This window comes from Cyrtonyx montezumae, unplaced genomic scaffold (genome assembly GCF_038088225.1).
Source record: "Cyrtonyx montezumae isolate F1298 unplaced genomic scaffold, pur_monq_1.0 scaffold_0, whole genome shotgun sequence".
In the NCBI taxonomy this organism is placed as follows: domain Eukaryota; kingdom Metazoa; phylum Chordata; class Aves; order Galliformes; family Odontophoridae; genus Cyrtonyx; species Cyrtonyx montezumae.
The window spans coordinates 53,228,527-53,247,024 of record NW_027071824.1 but is presented as its reverse complement, the minus strand read 5'-3'; the positions used below and the strand labels follow the sequence as shown (position 1 = coordinate 53,247,024).

At 44.2% G+C, this 18,498-nt stretch overlaps 1 protein-coding gene across 1 annotated transcript in view; it reads left to right on the top strand.

The window, feature by feature from the left end:
• The first annotated feature begins 11,870 nt into the window (after positions 1–11,870).
• The window catches only part of PRDM1 (PR/SET domain 1), a 31,095-nt gene continuing 24,467 nt past the window's right edge, over positions 11,871–18,498 (top strand). The window contains exon 1 of the mRNA XM_065735477.1: positions 11,871–11,968. The gene's annotated coding sequence lies outside the window, so the exon portion shown is untranslated. The remainder of the gene's footprint in view (positions 11,969–18,498) is intronic.

Sequence of the window (18,498 nt, the reverse complement as noted above, 5' to 3'; positions counted from 1 at the left end):
GAAACGAAAGAGAGTGCTTGACAAGATTATGGTGTTGCTTCTATACATTTCCTTTATTCTTGTGGCTAAAAGGAAATTACAATGTGTTGTTAAGTCAAAGCGTGGTCTGTGGAGCTGAACCAAAAAAAACCTTTAAATGGACTAAAATTCCCCTTCTGATAAAAGGGAAAACTACACAACAGAGAGACAGGATATCTTTAATTTAAATAGTGGGTTTAAGTATATTAATTTGAGTTCAAAGCATCTTTCAAAGGGTATGATGCCCACATTTTTAATTTTACCTAATACTGAGCATCTGGTGTGGACTGGTTTGTGGTACTGAGAGCAAAAGGAAATACATTACTCATAGATGAAAGGAGTGAGGGGGAATCACTGTCCTGACTAAAAATAGCCTTTTTTTCTACCAGTTAATATCAGCTGGAGGTTTGATTAAATAGTAATTGTCTAGAAGAAGACAATAATTGAGTGTGACTGTTTCCTTTCAGGGGCCAGGCCCAGGTGGTGAAAGTTAAGTATTGTCCTTCAGATAGGGTCCTGAAAGCAGTTTTCCTAGATGTCCACCGAGCCCTTCTGTAAAATGTCCTTTCTGGGTGCTGAGCTGCAGACAGATGAAGTCCAGGCCTGTTCACGGGGCAGCAGCGGCTCTCGGGGATGCAGAGCTGGAGGATTTTATGGCCGCGTTGCAGATAGGAGCTGGCTCACCTCTTTGGCTGGAACTCTAACCCAGAGGCGCAGAGATCACAGGAGACAAATGGCTTGAATTAAGAAATGGAGTTGACATCTATAAAAGTCAGAGCACGTTTAGTAGGCAACATGTGTAATAGGACTATAACATTGTATCTAATAGGGATATTGGAAAGCTGTCTAAAAGCACAGCTTCCGTTCAGATCCAAACATTTAAAACCAAAATGCCCCAGATTGATGCTTTTTTTGTCCAGTTTCTTGGTCAGAATCCTACCGTCTTTTCCTGAAAATAGATCTTTATACTGGTAACAACTGTGCTTAGCTTTTTATTTTTATTTTTATTATTTTTATTTTTACATTTATAATGAAGAAATATGTATTTCTGTGCAGGTCAACAGTATTTTCCTCTAAATTCCTGCAAGATTATTTTCTCTCAGTGACCCTTTTACGCTTCTTAGCATGAATACTAGTCTGGGACTTTACGCATCATAAATATCTGAGCGTTATTTAATTAACCTTTGCAAGGGTCCAGGAGACCAAAGAGCCATGAAGTGGAGGCAAGCAGGAAACGCTTTCTCTGCTTTGTGGAAGTTTTCAGAATGCTATGTATCTTGAGTGGAATGGCCTCAAAACTTTGGGGATTTTTTCAAGGAGAAGTGGAGGAGGAAAGAGCGTGAGAGACCAACCACTCTGCTGCAAAATAGCCAAAAGTCAGAGTGCTCCCTTGGGAAGGGGCATTAGTCCTTTCAGTCCTTTGTACTGCTTGTTGCAGATCTGGGACTTGAACCTTACGCCTCCGCATGCTGAATTAGAACCATAAGCACCAAGCCAGGGCTGGGCCAGCACCGCTGGATGGCTTGGGGACAAGCATCCGAACAGGCTGGAGCCTGCTAGGAGAGCAGGTCTCCAAAGCATGTGTGGCCATCGCTCAGCCCTACATTTCCCTGCACCTTGGGCCTGCAGCCTCACTGCAAGCGAGGCCAAGCTCTCATCCCTTGAAAAGCAGTATCTCACCAGGATGCTTTGGACACTTGAGATTTTCCAGAGGCAGCTGATCCCTTGCTTGGGTGACAGTAGTCACCTCAAAGCCACAGCTGAAATTGATGACATGTTCAGATAGAGAATTAGGATGTCTTGATTCTGTGGTTTAAGCCACTAGACCACACTTTTTCTGAAATAGGTAGGAGTATTTGCATTTTTATATAAGGAAACTGAGGTATAGAGAGGGTCCGCGACATGCCAGAAGCCATGCAAGAGGCCCGGGGTAGGGCTGAGAGTAGAGCCCAGGTTTCCTGATACTTGCACCTGTGACTTGGCTGCAGCACGCTGTAATGGCACGGCAGGAAGGAACGGAGTTAAAAATTGAATTTGTTCTGAAAGCAGAGACTCTTCTTGCTTCAGCTGGTGTTTTCTATTATACCCAAAGCAAAGATAAAGTCAGATTCATTGCTGTGTCCCTATAATCTCTTCATTTTTTGTTTTAACAGTCGAGTTTAACGATGACTATCACTTTGGCTGCTACCTCAGGAAACTGCTGGCGTTCTGCTAACCACAGATTGGAAGGTTTAAATAAGAGGCTGCCCATTTAGAATATAATCCCTGTTTGCAGGAGGCACAGAGATTTCTTCACCTCTGGGACACAGCTTGTAGTTTAAGTAACCAGAACTTGAAACTCGTCATTTAGTTAGAGCACAGCATACCAAAAATTAACCTGAACTTTAAGGAGGGAGGTCATTAGCTCACAAGAAAGATGGCCAGTTTGCTTATTGACACCTCCAAGTACACAGAAAATACGTAAGAAATTTTAAGGTGGATGATAACAATGATATTGGGCAAACATATTTTTCTGTCTTCCTCTATTGCAAATGTGGTGGAAAAATAATAGAATTCTATCTATGTTTACTGGTATGTTTTAATAGAAAAAAAAAAATGGGGTCAGTAAGTCCTCTGAAAATAGGCTAAAATACCGGAAGACTGAGAGTTCATTGCTTCCATATTTTGAGCCTATGACTTCCAAAATCAAAGGCCTTGTAATCCTAATGGATTGACTTCCAAAATTCCTTGGATTTGTATTGCTGGACTTGTCTCTCTCCAGGGCTTAGCTGGATCCCTGCAGATAGATTTTCAGGTTTATATGCTGTAATTCCACTTAGTCCAGCTGTAAACTTGTGGTGACTGAATTAATACATTGCAGGGAGGGTTAAAAAAAAAGGAAAAAAAAAAAAGGAAAAAAAGAGTATACCTACAAAACCCCTAGTTTGTATATCAAATCCTGAGGGGGGAAAAACGGGCATTTCAATTAGTTGGTTGTGTGGCCTGATTGAAGAACTGGCCTGTGGCTAACAAAGCTTTGTCTGTAGTATCAGCTTGCTCCTCATCCAACAGGACAAATGGAGTGGTTGGTCATTAACGGGCTAGCCATCGGGTAGGGGTTTTGTTCTTAAATGGGGGCTTTGTCTTATCCCTGCTGTTTAAGCCCTCTCCAAGCACTCCTCACCTGTCATATCTGTCATACATTTAATTCATCACGCTCTCTGGTCAAAAGCTACACTGATAGTATCAAAAGAAGAGGAGGGGGCTTCTTATAACTTTAGCGATCAAAGGAGATTACCAAACAAATAAGATTTTAATGAAGATGGCAGGTTTGGGAAGGAGAATTTACTGCATTGTGCATCACTAACACATAAAGGTTGGGCTTATCTGTACAGTATTGAGAGTGTGGTCCCGTACTATTACAGAAAGAAGGCTGGATAAATGTTTCGGTTTGTGGTTTTAATTACAATCACAGAGGAAGGAGATAGGGGTGAAGGGGGTGGAGCTCTTTATATTTCACTTTTAAAGGTCATATTTTTAATCTGTAAATATGATGAGCCAAGCAGCCTCCTTAAACATAGAAAGTCTGTTGTAGTGATGATGGATACGTACACTGATTTTCCACTGAACTGATATTGTGAGGCCAAAGCTCCATGTTACTTGACCCCAGTTTCTGAACACTCACCACAGCACTGCAATAGGCTTGGCCTTGCTGCAGTCACTTCTGAGGCAGGGTGAGTGGGCTCTTCCCAGCCCTTGGTCTGCACACCAGGATATTCCTGTGGGCACACATGACTGGGGGATGCCAGCCAGCCCCTTGCTGCCGCTTGGCACTTCATTCCCCATCATTTCCTGTTAAAATGACAGTTTTCCCGTGGAGGAGATACTCAACAAGGGACTGGCCAGAACTGGCCAACACCTCAACTGTTTTCTGATAAAGTGAAATCACCCAGTGCTGAGTTATCTGTTATTTCCCACTGCTGTCACAGTAGTAAAGTGCTTGAAGAGCCAGTCTCTCAGAGATACAGTTAGCAGTGAAGATGCCCTACTGCAAACACAAAGCAGTGCTTCAGCAACCAGCCTGTATCCATACGTCGCATATATCCAAAAGTACACTCTTAGCAGCACTATTGGACAGCTTTATTTTTGCAGTTCTTCCTTGTGATGAAAGTAAAGCCTCTGCAGTTGCTGAAGTCTTTGATGAAAGAGTAGGTAGATGTATTATTAGCACGGATGTTAGCTTCTTTTATGTAAAGAGCGGGGAAGTGGCTGCCTGGCTTTCTTTAAATTGAATCAGAAACTTGGGGTCTGGGACAGAGGTCAGAAAAACATGTCAGAACTTGTCAGCCTTTATGGTTTTGGGTGGAAAACTCCAATTCTCACTTTCCACTGAGTAAAACTGAGAGCTGATCATTTGTGGGTTTTCAGCCTGGGTATGAATGATGAATTACTTATTTAAAAGTGATGAAGTATAGGGAGGTTTCTACATCTGAGAAGTTTTATGTTCAGTGAGGAGATGGGTCTCAGCACCCTTCCGACATGGGAGTTATTTTCTTGTTTTTTCAGTCGAGGCCATCATCCATCCCTCTGATTTGCTTTTCTGTAGCCCTCAGGATTTGCTGATAGGCAAGGCACACTGTACCAGGTTCACTGAGAGAGAGATGAAAAATCACATGTTGTCATCTGGCAACATGAATCTAACTGAAACAGAGTTGAACCCAGATGTATTCACTAGCAAGGACAGGGTGAAGATAGAGTTAGCATCCTGACAATAAATAACGATAAAACCCAGGTTTGGCTATATGCAATGTGTGGATATTTGCCAGCTGCTGAAGTGCACTGCCTTATGCTTGCAGTGGGGCATCCGCTCAGTGCCTGCACCTTACTTTGAGTAAGTGTGCTAGCAAATGGCTTCTGAACTGATTTACTTGAAACAATAGTGATAAAACTCAGGTTTTAGGGCCTGTATTTAAACAATGCCATCAGCAGGCAGTGAGCCCAGCTCCACTCCAGCCAGGCAATCCTCAGTTCTTGTAAGTAGGGGGAAACATTGGGAATGCCACTGGGAAACTGGGAGCGGAGTTGTGCCTGACTTCCCATTTAACAAAATGGGGCTGCTCTGTGTGGCAGACAGAAACATTTCAATTTACAGTTGAATCAAGACTACTATTCAGCTGGAAACTGCCCCCTCTCTCCCCAGTATCCCTCACAACAGATTGTGGGGGCCAGAGGCTGCTTTAAAATATCGTGTTTCCTTTCACAAATTAGAAGCTCTGGGAAGTTACGTGGGCTACTCGAGGTATGGACCCAGCTGTCTTGACTAATGTGTTCTGATTAGAGATCTTAAGAGGTATTTGCAGAACTGAAGCACTTATGTAAAGAAGTGTTTTTTAAAGTAACATAAGTCCTCATGACAGCATATAAAAGTCAAATGACAGTGCAATTCATGGGTTATTGTTACAAAACTAACTTTTCAAATGACTACCCAGAGTACTGTGTGGTTGGAGTTTCACTTAAGGAATTTACTTTTAAGCCACTTTCTCCAAGTTTTAAATCTGCCGACAGAAAACTTCAAAAACTTTTCATATCACTCCATACCTGACTAAAGAAAAAAATATCTATCTACCTTCTGAAACTGGGCATCAGTTTTCCTCGACAGCACAAAAGCCACCGTGCCAACACTTAGCAATGCAACGCGTCGCCTGCTCTTGCAGCTCATGCTTTATTCTCTGTATCAAAGCTTTGGGGGGGGGGGGGGGGGGGGGAGAAAAAACAGAGAGTGAGAGAGCGAAAGAGACAAGCTCTTCAGAGCCTCTAATGACGCGTGCCAAACACGTGGAAGGTAAATCCCCTAATTCAGGCTATTCTTTCAGCATTCCCTGGCGGGAGGCCAAGCTAAATATTTCTGACGGATAAAAAGTGCACCCTTGCATGCAGCACTTTCTTAACAGGATGGCTCTCGGGCTTTGGTGGAGGGGGCTTCTCTGGGGGAAAGCCAACATGTGTGTTCTCTTATCTATTTATTTATTTTATTAAAAAGGGGCTTTATGGACTGTGATTGGATTAACTTAGCGAACCCGAGAGGAAGAGGAAAAACAAACTGGGAAGCTGGTTTAGCACCCCCACCTTTTTGTCATCTTCTTTTGGGATTTCCTGGCTAGCTGCCACCTTGAGCCTGTTGAATGTTCTTTAGATCAATCAATTAAAAAGGCTTTAATATTTGGGTGATTGGAACGCAACATATGGGCTGCTGGTGCGGATGTCATGTGGTGCGTGTAGTTAATTGAAATGATTAATAGAGGTGTTAGTTTCTTCAAGACTAATTGAAGAAATAATATAATTGGAAGCATTGGCTAGCCACTATTGTTGGCTTTTTTTTTCCCAGCATATTGTGTCTCTTAGACACTTTTAAGTGTTCATAAGCATTTAAATGAATTTTGTTTAGATCTTTCCAGCATGGTGATTAACAAAATCTTATTTACTGTATATCTAGACATCAGACCAGTTTTTATGCAAATTAATCTGAAAAAAATATATATTTCCACTTCTCTTGTCTGTTTCAGTAACCACCACATACTCTGAATTTCTGGTACCTGTTTGTCTTTAAACCAATTTACCCTGCCTCCTTGTTATCTGTGTGTTTACACCATCTGTCCTCAGGAACTGACTGTGTGTCCCTGAAGGGCTGCTAGCTCAGTCCTCTCTCTGCAAGGAGTTGTGCTGTTCTGCATTTTTCTGGTGTCCCAGCACACTGCAAATGTGCCAGGTATTTGGGGGAAATTGCATCTAGATTGTACTGCCCCACACCTAGTCAGCCTGACTGTACTTCAAAGGGATCCAGTTCTCCTGGCTTTGATTGTCAGAAGGAGACATTAAATGAGAGAAATTCAGAGGATTTAGTTGCAGTCAGATCTTTTGGCCTCTCCACCTTCTTTAAGAACAGTACATGCTTTTTTTTTTTTTTTTCAGTAATAACAGTCTGTGAATTTTTACTAAAGTTCTTAAGCGATTGTGAAGTACAAAACCAAAGCCATGAACTGACTGCAGAGGACATCTGGCAGTACAGTGAGGGTACAAAAGGATGTGTCTTCTGAAAGTCACCCCACCAAAAGGGCAGCTTTCAGGTTAGAAATGGGGAAACTGAGAAAACATGACATTCTCTTGTCTGTAGTCAGCAGTCAGGGCTGGGCAGCGCAGCACTGTGCTCGCTGTCCTGCTGTGGTTCTCGGTGCTGTGGGAAGCATTCAGCTGTAGATTTCTTAAGACTGAAGATCACACCCAAATAACATGTGAATCTGGTAGAGGGTAAGTGGTTACCTTTGGGGAAAGAAAATCAGGTAAGATGTGTTGAGGCGTAACCTAAAGGCAAGTCAGTTCCGAATAGGAGAACAGCAAAGATACATTCTGAAGTGTGGTATTTTCACACTAGCCTTCTTGTTGCCTGCTTTTGTTAATGGAGGGAAAGCTTATACGTATTTTTAATGTTATGGGACCTAAGTGTCTTTCTGGAAAGCACATACCACCTTATTGTTTCCTTTCCATGTATGGTGCAGCTTTGTGTATTTGTGCATCTTTTTCAGTAGTCGAAAAGTTTGTTCTGCAGCCCAGAATAAATTGAAGAGAGAAGTGATAAGTTTAGAGGGGTTTGTTGTTGGCTTAGAAGAATAGAGTATAGGATGGTTTTAATATTTTGGAGTCTTCCCACACAGATTTCCAGTGAGGCTTTGAAGGCAACTGTGTGTCTGCAAAGACTTTGAGCCTCCCCGGAAGATGTGGCCTGTCTTGTGTACAGATCTGAGCAGAGCGTTTGTAGAAAGGAAGTGGCTGTCCTGTACTGGGGGCTGAGAGGAAGGGAAGGCATTAGGTCTGATTGCCAAGCTTCTCTTTCTCCCTGTTGCCTGATTTGTGTGTGTATAGTGATGGTAATTCTAAACGAGGAGTATGCCAGGGCAGGCTCGTGCAAATTAATCCTTCGTTAGCTAATTTCAGTAATTCATACTTTTTTTCTCATTATTATTTGGTGATGGTTTTATTATAGCGGACTACTGCAATAAGACAGTCCCTTACATATTTTTCTAATCATAACAGTAATGAAAAATAGTAGCATCAGCATTTTTGTTGGCCTGTTGCTCTTTAGGATTTAGTACATGAAAAGAGGCACTCTGTAAACTTGTTGGAGCTGAAGCATCCTGTCTCCCTTGATGAAACCTTGTCGTTTTTTATAACTGATACAATTCTGGTGCCTTTGGTCTGGGCACTGAAAAAGTAATGCAGGCAAGGAGATAGGATTTAAATCTTTGCACTTGCTTTGGAAGTGATTTTTGTGTTATGTTCATGTTTTCTTTAAAACACAAAGGATAATTTTCAATAGAAATAACCTCAGGAAATTAATCTCTAGAGTAAGTAGGGCTGGTAGCATCACCTGTTGTTAAGACAGACTGATCATTTGCATTAGGAGGCTCTACTGCTTTTAGATGTTCATAAATCTATCAAATTCTGAACACGTGTTTCGGTTATCTCTTACACGATGTATTTTTCCCTGGAACCTATCCTGCTATTTCCAAGAACTTGTCCATCCCCATCTCTGACTTCAGCTCCCGTACCCAGAATTGCTTTTGAGGTCGAAGCCAGCCCAGATGATGAGCAGGCCAGCACCCCAGAGCTGCTGGAGAGCATCATGGCTTTCTTCAGAGCATGAATGCGGTTCAGTCTGGGACTGAGTGCCTGAACTGAGAGGGGATGTTTGATGATTACTTACTGCAACCTATTCTGAGGCCAGAAAATCACAAAAAGGAGCAGTTCAAAAAGCCTGTGGCCAGGTGTTGAATCTGGAAGGGATTATGAAGGAAGAGAGACTCTGTCTAGAGATCCGCAGTGTCAGGAAGGAGGGAAACTGAGAGTAAGGTTGGTAAAGGACTGGGGGATTTATCTTTATGGGTTATTGTGGACGAAGACGAGCGAGCTCAGTGTTAAAAGCGGGTGGGATGTAAGCCAGCTCTGATCCAAAAGCTGCCTGACTGCATTAGCACAGTGCTAAGCCCAAGCTAATATATCCGGCTTCTCACCAGGGCTTATTAGCTCGGGCTCAGTGCCATACTAACATAGTCACAGGACTTCCAGTTGGCTGGACACCATGCCTGCTTCAAGTGTGAATGGTGCTCAGTGCTGTGTGTCTGCTGAGGAGCACCAAGAGGGGCCCGGAGACCTGCCTGCACCTTGCTGTTGCTCAGGTGCTGCAGACTGGGCCTGCTGGGCAGTGGGAGGGCAATTGGGCATGGGGAGCCCACCCCCTTCTCATAGAGCTGCTGAGAAACCAGGAGGAGATGAAACCTGGTGGGAGAACCCAACACAAGGAGCCTGGGAGAGGGAGATGGGAGTGACTGGAAAGGGAAAAACTGCAGGAGTGGATGGGAAGAGAAGATGAGGACTTGATGGGCAAGGGGTCTGATCAAAAGTCTGTGCTGAGGTTTGGAAGATGAGATGAAGACAGGAAGAGAGAAAGGGAGGAGCAAACTCCACACCAAGCCTGGAAAACAACCAAGATTCTTGAAACGAGTTATTTCTCTGCTTCCAGCAACTCACTGGGGAGACCCACCGGGAAAATGTCCTGTCCCAGTGCTAGTGACAACCTTGATAAAAAATCATATCATTGCTCAGATGGGTCTGCTGGCTGCCTTGGCAGAGGTCTGTCCATGGCAGACAAGTATTCCAGTTCCACTGATGATCTGTGCAGGTATCGGTGTGTTGCCAGGTCACAGGTTCTCTGGTTTTGGTATTTGCAGTTTTAAAAATCAGGAAACTGGGGAAAAACTGTGGAAGAAAATTACTAAAACTCCAAACTCAAACTCTCTGGAGTTGAGGTTGCTTGCCTAACCTCGCTTTGATCCTGTTACACATCGTGATACAGTTTTTAATTACTCATTGAATTACTTTTTTGCCAGTTACTTGCCTCGTTCAAGCATTAGACAAGCTTGCTAGCACTAGTACCTTCATCAGTATATGGAGGAGAGACTGTGAAAATCAGATTAGTCATTATTTGATATTTGTGAGGCATTCAGGGGGTGCTGTTGTGAAGAATAAATTGGAAAAATACAAAGCTACACTGGTTATTTTGCCTTCCATTTGAATGGTCTGTAGTAAAAGGAAGACACTGGACCTTTCAAGGAGAATGAGGAGAGAAAAAGTTTGGAAAATGACTTTGAAGTCAGCACTCTTCCACCTAAACACTGAATCAGGAAGAGATCTGGTGGGGAAAAAAAAAGATAGTGCTTCCAATGCGAGGAGGGCAGAAGAAAGCTTGTGTTTGTAACTCTCCACCCAGTATCTCCTAACACTGGAGAGGGAGCCTTGCTTACACCAGGAAAGCCTCCATTTTCTGTAGTTTTGAAGCATTGGTCTTGCTGCACAAAGCATGGCGTCTTAGTGAAGCTGTCATCTTGTGAGGCGGAAGGCTTGCGCTGGGTTTTTATAGAACCTTGACTCAGCTTCAGGGAAGGAGGAATGAAGAAGCAGAAGAGCGAACTGGCAGCTGAAACCCTCCTTTCCCTGTGTTTGAGCAATCTGTGCTCTTATGAAACCTTTTGAAATCTCAGTTGCTGATGTCTTTCTGACCCCCAAAATTATTCTTGTGCAAATGTTGACACCCAGCAGAGATGAAATCATTGACTTAAGAAAACACATCCAGCTTATCAGAAGCCACAGGATTCCGGCAATGTACTGGCAACACTGGCCTTTCTTTTTTTTTTCTTTCCTTTTAATTGTTTGCAGTTAGTTGACAGGTAGCATTCTGAATCAGGTTGTACATATCTGAAGGAGCAGAGTAGTTTTTCAGTTCATACAGAGCTGAGACCGTGTCATATACCAAATGGATTTGTGCTTTGGTCTTCTACTTGTGAATTCTCTGTGAACTTATGATTTTGCTCTGTTTGCTAATTTTATGTTGACAGTTTTAATTACACACTCGTGGAGTGTATAAACAGAACAAGAACTAGATATGGCCAGAAGTGGGTCTCAGTGCAAACAGGCACGTTTTCCAATTGAACTCAGGCTTTGTGTAAATCTTCTGTGTGGACTGGACCTGCAGCTCACCGAAAGCAAAGGACATCAGAATTTCTCCATTGACTGCCCTTTCAGACGCTCCTTTGTTGTTCATTTCTTGCTGATTCTGACACCAAATTTCATTGTTTTGATTGCTGGAGGAAAGCAAACTGAATGTAGGTGGAAAAAACACCATCTAAAGAATGTCCAGAAGCTTTGTCCTCCCATGCAATATCATTAGACAACAGGTAGGGAAGAGCTGCAGCAATTACAAACCATTGATTCGTGGACACTTGTAAAGCCAGGGGATGCCTTTAAACTTGATTTTGTAAGTTAGATTTTTAGTGTTATTAGGCAATTTCAAAATGAGAACATGTTTATATGGAGTTGAGGTACTACTGTGCAGGAGGAGGGGGCAGCCCTCTAATAAAACTAGCAAAAACCCCCAGTAGTCTTCTCAGTCCAGTTTGGAGCTGTGATGTTCAGAGTTTGGGTTTTTGCTTTTTAAATTAAAGGCGTGGCCAAATGTTCATTATCCCTATGATAAAAGCTGTAAAAATAGGTGCGAAGCAGCTCTTGTGCAATGTTGTAATTTACCTTTATTTTAAACTGGCTTACACATCTTAATACATTATGACAATCAGAATTATCAGGCCACCAGGCGGAGAGGAGTTTGTTTTGTTAATTGCTCTTGTTAAGCCTAATTACGGAATGGGGTGGAGTGGATGTGAGGGGAGGGAGGAAATTCTCAAATCCTCGGAGCAGTTCCAGGCAGTGCGTGTCGGGGAGCGAGGGCGCGGGTGCGTGCTGAGCGTGCACGGGTGTGCAGCGCTGGTGTGCACAGCGCCGGGCGGATGGCAGGCTTTCCCTTGGACTAACATCCCAAGATGTGTGAGCTGGAGGTGGGGAGCCCGCTCTGTGGGGACACGTGAAGGTACAGCTAAACAAAGAAGTGGGCTGTGTTCTGCTTGGTGAATTAATTCCTTACTTCTCTCCTTTTTCTTTCTTTCTTTTTTTTTTTTTTTTGTAATTATTTTTTAACGACGTATATTGCTTGCTTTGCTGTTAATTTTTTTCGAGTCTCGTCTTTGGTTGAGTGTCAGATTGATCTGTTGTTGTGACACGCCGTTCTCTGATGTGACGGGTTTGCAGGCACGAGGTTGGCATACGCAGCTACGGGTCATTATCCTACCTCTGAATCCTTTGCCTTCTTCCCTGTGGTTGCGGGAGAGACACACCACCCCAAAGCGGTGTTGTTTTGACTTTTCAGAGGAAAGCGTGCACCTGCAGAGCTCTTCTGCCTGGCAGGACTGGGTTTTGTTTGCGTGCCCCACACTGCTCTGCCTGCCCATCAGCATCCTCGGGAGCCTGCTGGCCCACAGTTTCCAATAAGGCATCTTTTGAGCATGCAAAATGTAAAAGCAAGGGTGATATAACAAATCGGTGATCTTCTCTGGGGTTATGTTACCTGACTTGTTTGCTGCCAAGGTGGTTTTATTGTTTTGGCTACTGGGTGGAGGGAGGAGACTAGCAGAGCAGCTTTTGTTTTGTTTAATTATAATGTATGCCTTTAATAAAACCTTTTAGCGCCGTGAATTAAATGGCACTGCAGCCCCACACAAGAAGAAAAATGCTACTGCTGTCGTGGCTGACAGCTGAGTGGTGAGGTGGCCGGCCGGGGCTGAGCCTCAGGAGCCTTTCTGTGCTGCCTGCAGATACTGCTGCTTAAATGTGTTTACTTTTTCCGTAGTATTTATACTAGTTAATGTGTCGCACTAGATAAATCTACTTCCTGAGTCCATCTTTCAGCTCTCTCTCTCCCCTTCCAATTGACAAATGGTTTGAGTTTGACACCGTTTTATCAGTTGAGCCCCTGCTGGGTGCTGCATGCCTGCTTGGTTTTGCTTTATCGTGAAAAGTGAATTATCTGCAATATTTTGTTACCGTCTAGCTAGCAGTTGGCAGGCTTTCGTATAGGAACTGATTTGGGTTTTAGCAAGGGGGAGGCTGTTGTCTTTCCCTGCAACACCCCGTTGTTGCTCTCCGGGAAAACAAAAGATCCCGGAGCTTTCTGCACCACAATCTGCTGCTGTCCCACTTTCAAGGAAGTGTTTTGTTTGTCGCAGCAGCTTCCTATCTTAAAATGATAAATCAAGAGAACGCGTGTGCTGCTTTAAACCCCTGTCTCCAAGGCTCTACGTACACTTAGGGTAAAATGCATTATTTTGTGGTAACCTCTGGTGAGATCTAGACTTCGTTTAAAGATTACAGAGCAAAAGGGAAAGCATCAACATCTTTAGCGGGGGTAGTTTGATGGAGAATAGCTGCCAGGAGAAGAATTCTACTGACTTACCTCAAGTGGGTTTCAAATGCATTAGGGATTCATCAATATTAATAGTAGAATAGACATTTCCTGCATTCGTTTGGTATCTTCCATGCTCTCTTTTTTTTTCTTTCTTTCTTTTTCTTTTTTTAAAGAACGACGTAGAGTGCAGTTTTAACACTTACTAAAGTTAATACAAGGTTGATAAGCTAAAGTTAAACAGAAGGAGACCCCTGAGTGTGTGGGGTCGGTCTCTAGGAGTCCTGGAATTTGGTGCTGTGCTTCAGAGACAGATTGTGGTAAACTCCTGGGTGAGGCTTCCAGGGCAGTTTGCAAAACGGGTCCGCTGGGTCCAGTTCTAACCAGAAGAAGCGAGGGTGGGAATCCAGTTCTGGGAGGGTGACTGAGGGTTGCTATCAAGAGATGGGTTAATAACCACATAGATTTCTAAAGCGACACGGTAGCGGCTTGTTCATGTGTTCAGGGTTAAAAAAGAAAAAGCAAGTCATTCTTCAGCCTCAAAACCTCTTGTAATGCTTCTGTATGAAAAATGAGTAAATCCAAGGTAATCTGTATTTGTCTTCTGTCTAGTGATATCTTCTAGACTAGTGATAGTCTTAAAAAATAGGGAAAGGAAATCTGAGAAAAACACCAAATACATTTGAGATGCAGGATAAAACCCAGAACATTTACCAGCACCCAGAGTGAACACATACTGGTGATGATCGTTCTCCAGTGTCCGGCACAGCGCATCCCCGTGCGACCCACTGAGCCCTTTAATTCGAGTGAACTCCTCGCAGCAAAGTGAGGCAGGGGCTGGCTTTTTATAGAAAGCACAACTAAGAGCTGCAGCCTGTGAAACGTCAAAGGAAAAGTGTAAGTCGGCATGGAGAGCCAGCTCTGGCAAAACTGGTGATGCAGCAGCTACACAAAGAGCAGAGCAGGACTTTGGCAGCTCTCGGTGACAGGGCGATTGGGATCGTCAGTGTGCGTCTGCTCTACTTGTTGATACTAATGAAAAGTACAGTTTAATCACTGGTGTGCCAAATTGAGCATGATTAGCTGTTATTGCAGATTAGAGCATTGTCTGGGGCTCCAGAATTATCGATCCGGGTGCTGTGTGCTGGTGTTTTCCGTGCCCTCTTCTGTAACCTCTTCTTAATGCCTCGGGGAGGGAGGCAGGGAAGGAGAGGAGGAGGAGAGAAGTCCAGATGGGAAGAAAACAGGTCCTGAAAAGACCACATAGGAACTAGGTCAGGTACTCTGGAGATTAAAGAAGCATGCTTCATCCCTGGACGCAGGAGGCAGGGACAAGTAGCATACAATTACGAGGAATTAGAACGGCAACAAGTAGTGCAGATTTATCAGCTTTAATTGTCTATTGTCAGGACAGAGCCCTTCTTGTAGATCAGGCGCTGCCAATGCTTTAATACCTCTAATGGACTCTCTATTGTGGGATTATCTCTCCTAAGGACAATGTCTTTCTTTTAAACTAGTTGTTTGGGGAGACCAACGAAAAAAAAAGAGAGAGGCGAGGGAGCTGCAGCTCTAGGTTTTCCCCCTGGCTTGTCCCATTCTGCAGGAAGCGGCTGGCAGCCCGGTGCTGCTCTTCTGTCAGCAGCCCTATTCCTGCAGGGGAGCCCGGAGACACCTATTGAACATTAACCCCCTTCGCTCCACCTTCCAGCCAGCTCCTCCAGGAACAATAGCTGCTTGATAAAGAGCAGATAAGCAAGGACACGGGGCTTAGGAATCTCTGGCTATCTTTATTTTAAAAGCTTTCCTGGGTTTTGCAAAGTAAACATTACAACATTTAAAGAAGGATAAGGTGTCAACTGTTTAATGAGAAGTTGTGTTTAATAGCAGAGGAATTCTTCCCTCCCCCACACAACACACAGGTATGAAAAGACTGTTATTTCACCACTGTGGGGTAGGGAAGGTGGAGAAGTGACAACTGTACTCTCAGCAGCTTAAAGTGCAGTTGCTCAGTCCACCCCAGCCCAATTCCTTAACCAGCTCCGATCTCACACTTGCTGTGTCGAATCCTTCCGTCCCAGATGTGTGGTAGCAGCATTGCTGGGTCTGTGATAATCTGTGGGTAAATATTTTCATTTCCAACACACGCACTCCGTCATGGTGCTGAGCTGTTGTTTTTGTTAATCTGTTTTGCAACGTGCTCGGTGGCCAGTCCTTTGTCTGAGAGGTGGCGAGGTTCCACCCTCCTGGATCACAACCTCCTGCTGTGTGCACCAGCCCCTCGCCGTCCACAGCCTGGGGAGCTTTCAGTTGGAACCAGAACAGGGCTGGGACACAATCTGAGGCTTCACCATGGTTCTCATCACTGTTGTTTGCTCAGGGGGTTGAGGAGAGGATACCCCAAAAAGTGTCGAGGCATGCAAGTTGAATTCATGCAATTCTTCCTGAGATTGTTTTGGTATTTCACGTTGCTCTGAGGTAGGTGTTGGAAATATTCATAGGAGTGAAACTTCTAATACAGTTATGTATGTATGTCTGTATTCCGTCATATCCCTCCTCCATAACAATCTGGAAATCAGCCTATCTCAAAGGAAAGTTTCCCCAAACACACACCCTTTTTCAGGGTTGTGTTCTTGTCACCAGGAAGAATGGGAAGAGATTGGAATGGACTGGGTGCTTTCAGTCATTTTTCACAGACTTGATTGCTACAGGCAGAACACTGAAAATGCTGTATATGGGACATTGAAGGTAGACTTTTGCGCTCAGGTTTGCTTGCCCAGGATTAATTTGAGTTGGCAGAAACATGCAAAGACAACATGAGGGTTGTTGTGTTGGGTTCTGGCTATCTTCCCTACCTCTCCTAGGACCACCATTGCTCAGAGTGTGATTGAAAGGCTGCTGGTAAGCAAGAGGGGATCTTCTGATCTTCTGTGGTCCCTCTATCCTTCTCATAAGGAACAGGGAGATGGCTCCTTCCATATAGTCAGTTCTCCATCAGACATCAAAGTCTGTTGCCTTCGAACAAAAAAAAAACCAACACATCAAGAAGTGCGATGACAAAGCTGCCGCTGCTGTTGCAGCTTTCTCAATACCTTCACCAGAGCTTGCCTCCTGGGAAATGAGAGCAAGTGTCTTCACACTGTTACGTCTCTGCTGTGGGGCTGCACTCACAGCAAAGAGAAGCTGAGCTTCTCACGGTGACTTCTCACTCTCCCAGCATCATGCCCAGACAGCCATTTCCTCAAACTCGAGGAACTAAACGTGCTTCTCTGTGCTGCAAGACTGTTTTGTTGTTGTTGTCGCTTTTTCTATTGGAAGGGAGTTGTTTTGGCTTATTCAGAGTCATCTGAGCAGTATTTTAATAAGGCCTAGCTGAAGACAGAAAAGGATATGGCATTTTTGTTCGACTTCTTTTTTTCTCTTTTTAGGGAAAATTTCCTTAGAGGATCAAAGACCATCGAAATCTAAGGAGCCATCTAGGCCTCCACTAGAGTGCGGCCAAAAGGTCTCCTCTTCCTGTAGCACACCAGAGACCAGAATAAACGTACAGGCATTTGGAACTGCTAGGAGGCAGTGGCCAGGGTGCTCTGTAATTAAAGGTAGTCCCTGAGAGCTGAACGCGTTTATGTAAAAGCCTCCTGGCTACAACATACACCACCCCAAATGCCCTTGCAAAAACCTTCATGCAGATTCAAGTGTGATTTTAATTTCTCTCCTTACAAGCAGTCCCTTGCTGGAGTAGTTCAGGGCACACAAAGCCTCAGAGATCATATCTGAAGCCTATAGGCTGTGTTTTGGAACAGTCAGGCCAGTGTGTGGGCAGAAGGCTTTAGCTCACCCTGTCGCTCATCCACCAGAGCATGCCCTCACTCTGGCACGGGGCACATACTCAGAAGCACAGCCCTGAGTAAGTGTATCTCAGCAGAACTCTAAGGAAGCTCTTCTTCCAGTGCTGCCTCTTTTAGAAGAAGTGCAGTCGTGCAATTCCATTGCGTACCTTCTCTGAGCAGTGACCACAACTGGTCCCCAAATGTTTACTAGCACCAGGATGCCTACATACAGGAAGTGGGGAAGGGGGTGGGTCTGGTAGTGGCTCTTGATGTGGTCAATCCAGCACTGACCTTCTTTGGGTAAGGAGATGGGGAGGATGTGAAAATGAGACTGCGCTTTAATCTCTCGTGTGCATTTTATCTCCCCTCCAACTTTCTGAAGAAGTTTCGTAGGCTCGAGGCAGCTCCTTGCCCTCCTCCTTCCCCTGACACTTCCCGCTCTGGCAGGGAGAGCGGCAGCAGCTGAGCGGAGGCCTCGGCTTGTTGTTGAGCTGAGGTGGTGATAGCATCAAAGGAAATGGATGGGGATTTCTGAGATCAGAGCCGCTAGGGCCATTCATGATTTGTTGCCAGGCTGAAAGCTGCTGCAGAGAGAGCTGCCTAAGAAATGCTGATTAATACGGTAATTGAGGTTTTCTATGAGCGAGAAGGAAAAAATGAAAATATGACTAAAAATGTTCTTTTTTGAAATGAACAACATTTTGAAATTGCACATTCCAGACAATAGCAGCTACTGGTATGAAATATTTTTATAAAAGAGCAGAGGGCTGCCGGTTGAGTAGGGCATCTTTTTATGTTTCTCTATTAAAGAGGAAGGTCAGAAGGTCAATCTGTGTATTTCTTTAATAGCAGAGCTTCCTTTATGATCTGGCTTCAGCACACATTCTTTTCAATTTGTTCTCTCTCTTCTTGATAAACTTGCTTTTATTTGAGATCGGGCAGTGCTGCGTGCTGTTGAGATCCCTTCCCCTCTGCAGCTCTGGGGGCTGATTTTGGGCCAACCTCGGAGTGTACCACAGTTGTTGGCAGCTTGTGTGCTCAGCGAGCTACACTTGCCTTCCTGGGCTCTGGCAGAGCTCTTGTGGCATAGGCATCCTCATGTTGTCCCAGAGAGTATGTCACTTCATCTCACCTGGTCTGTCCTCTGCCTCCTCTCCTTCCTTGAAGGAAGGATTTGCTCTTTTCTAGCTTTCTTTCACATTAAGATCAGCCCCTAAAGGAGATGTACCAACCCTATTTTTCTTGTTCCCTCCTCTTTTTTCCTGTCACTCTAACAGGGAAGTGAAAAGCTCTGAAACAGCTGCCTCTCAAAGTGAGACTATTTTTTGGTAAAAT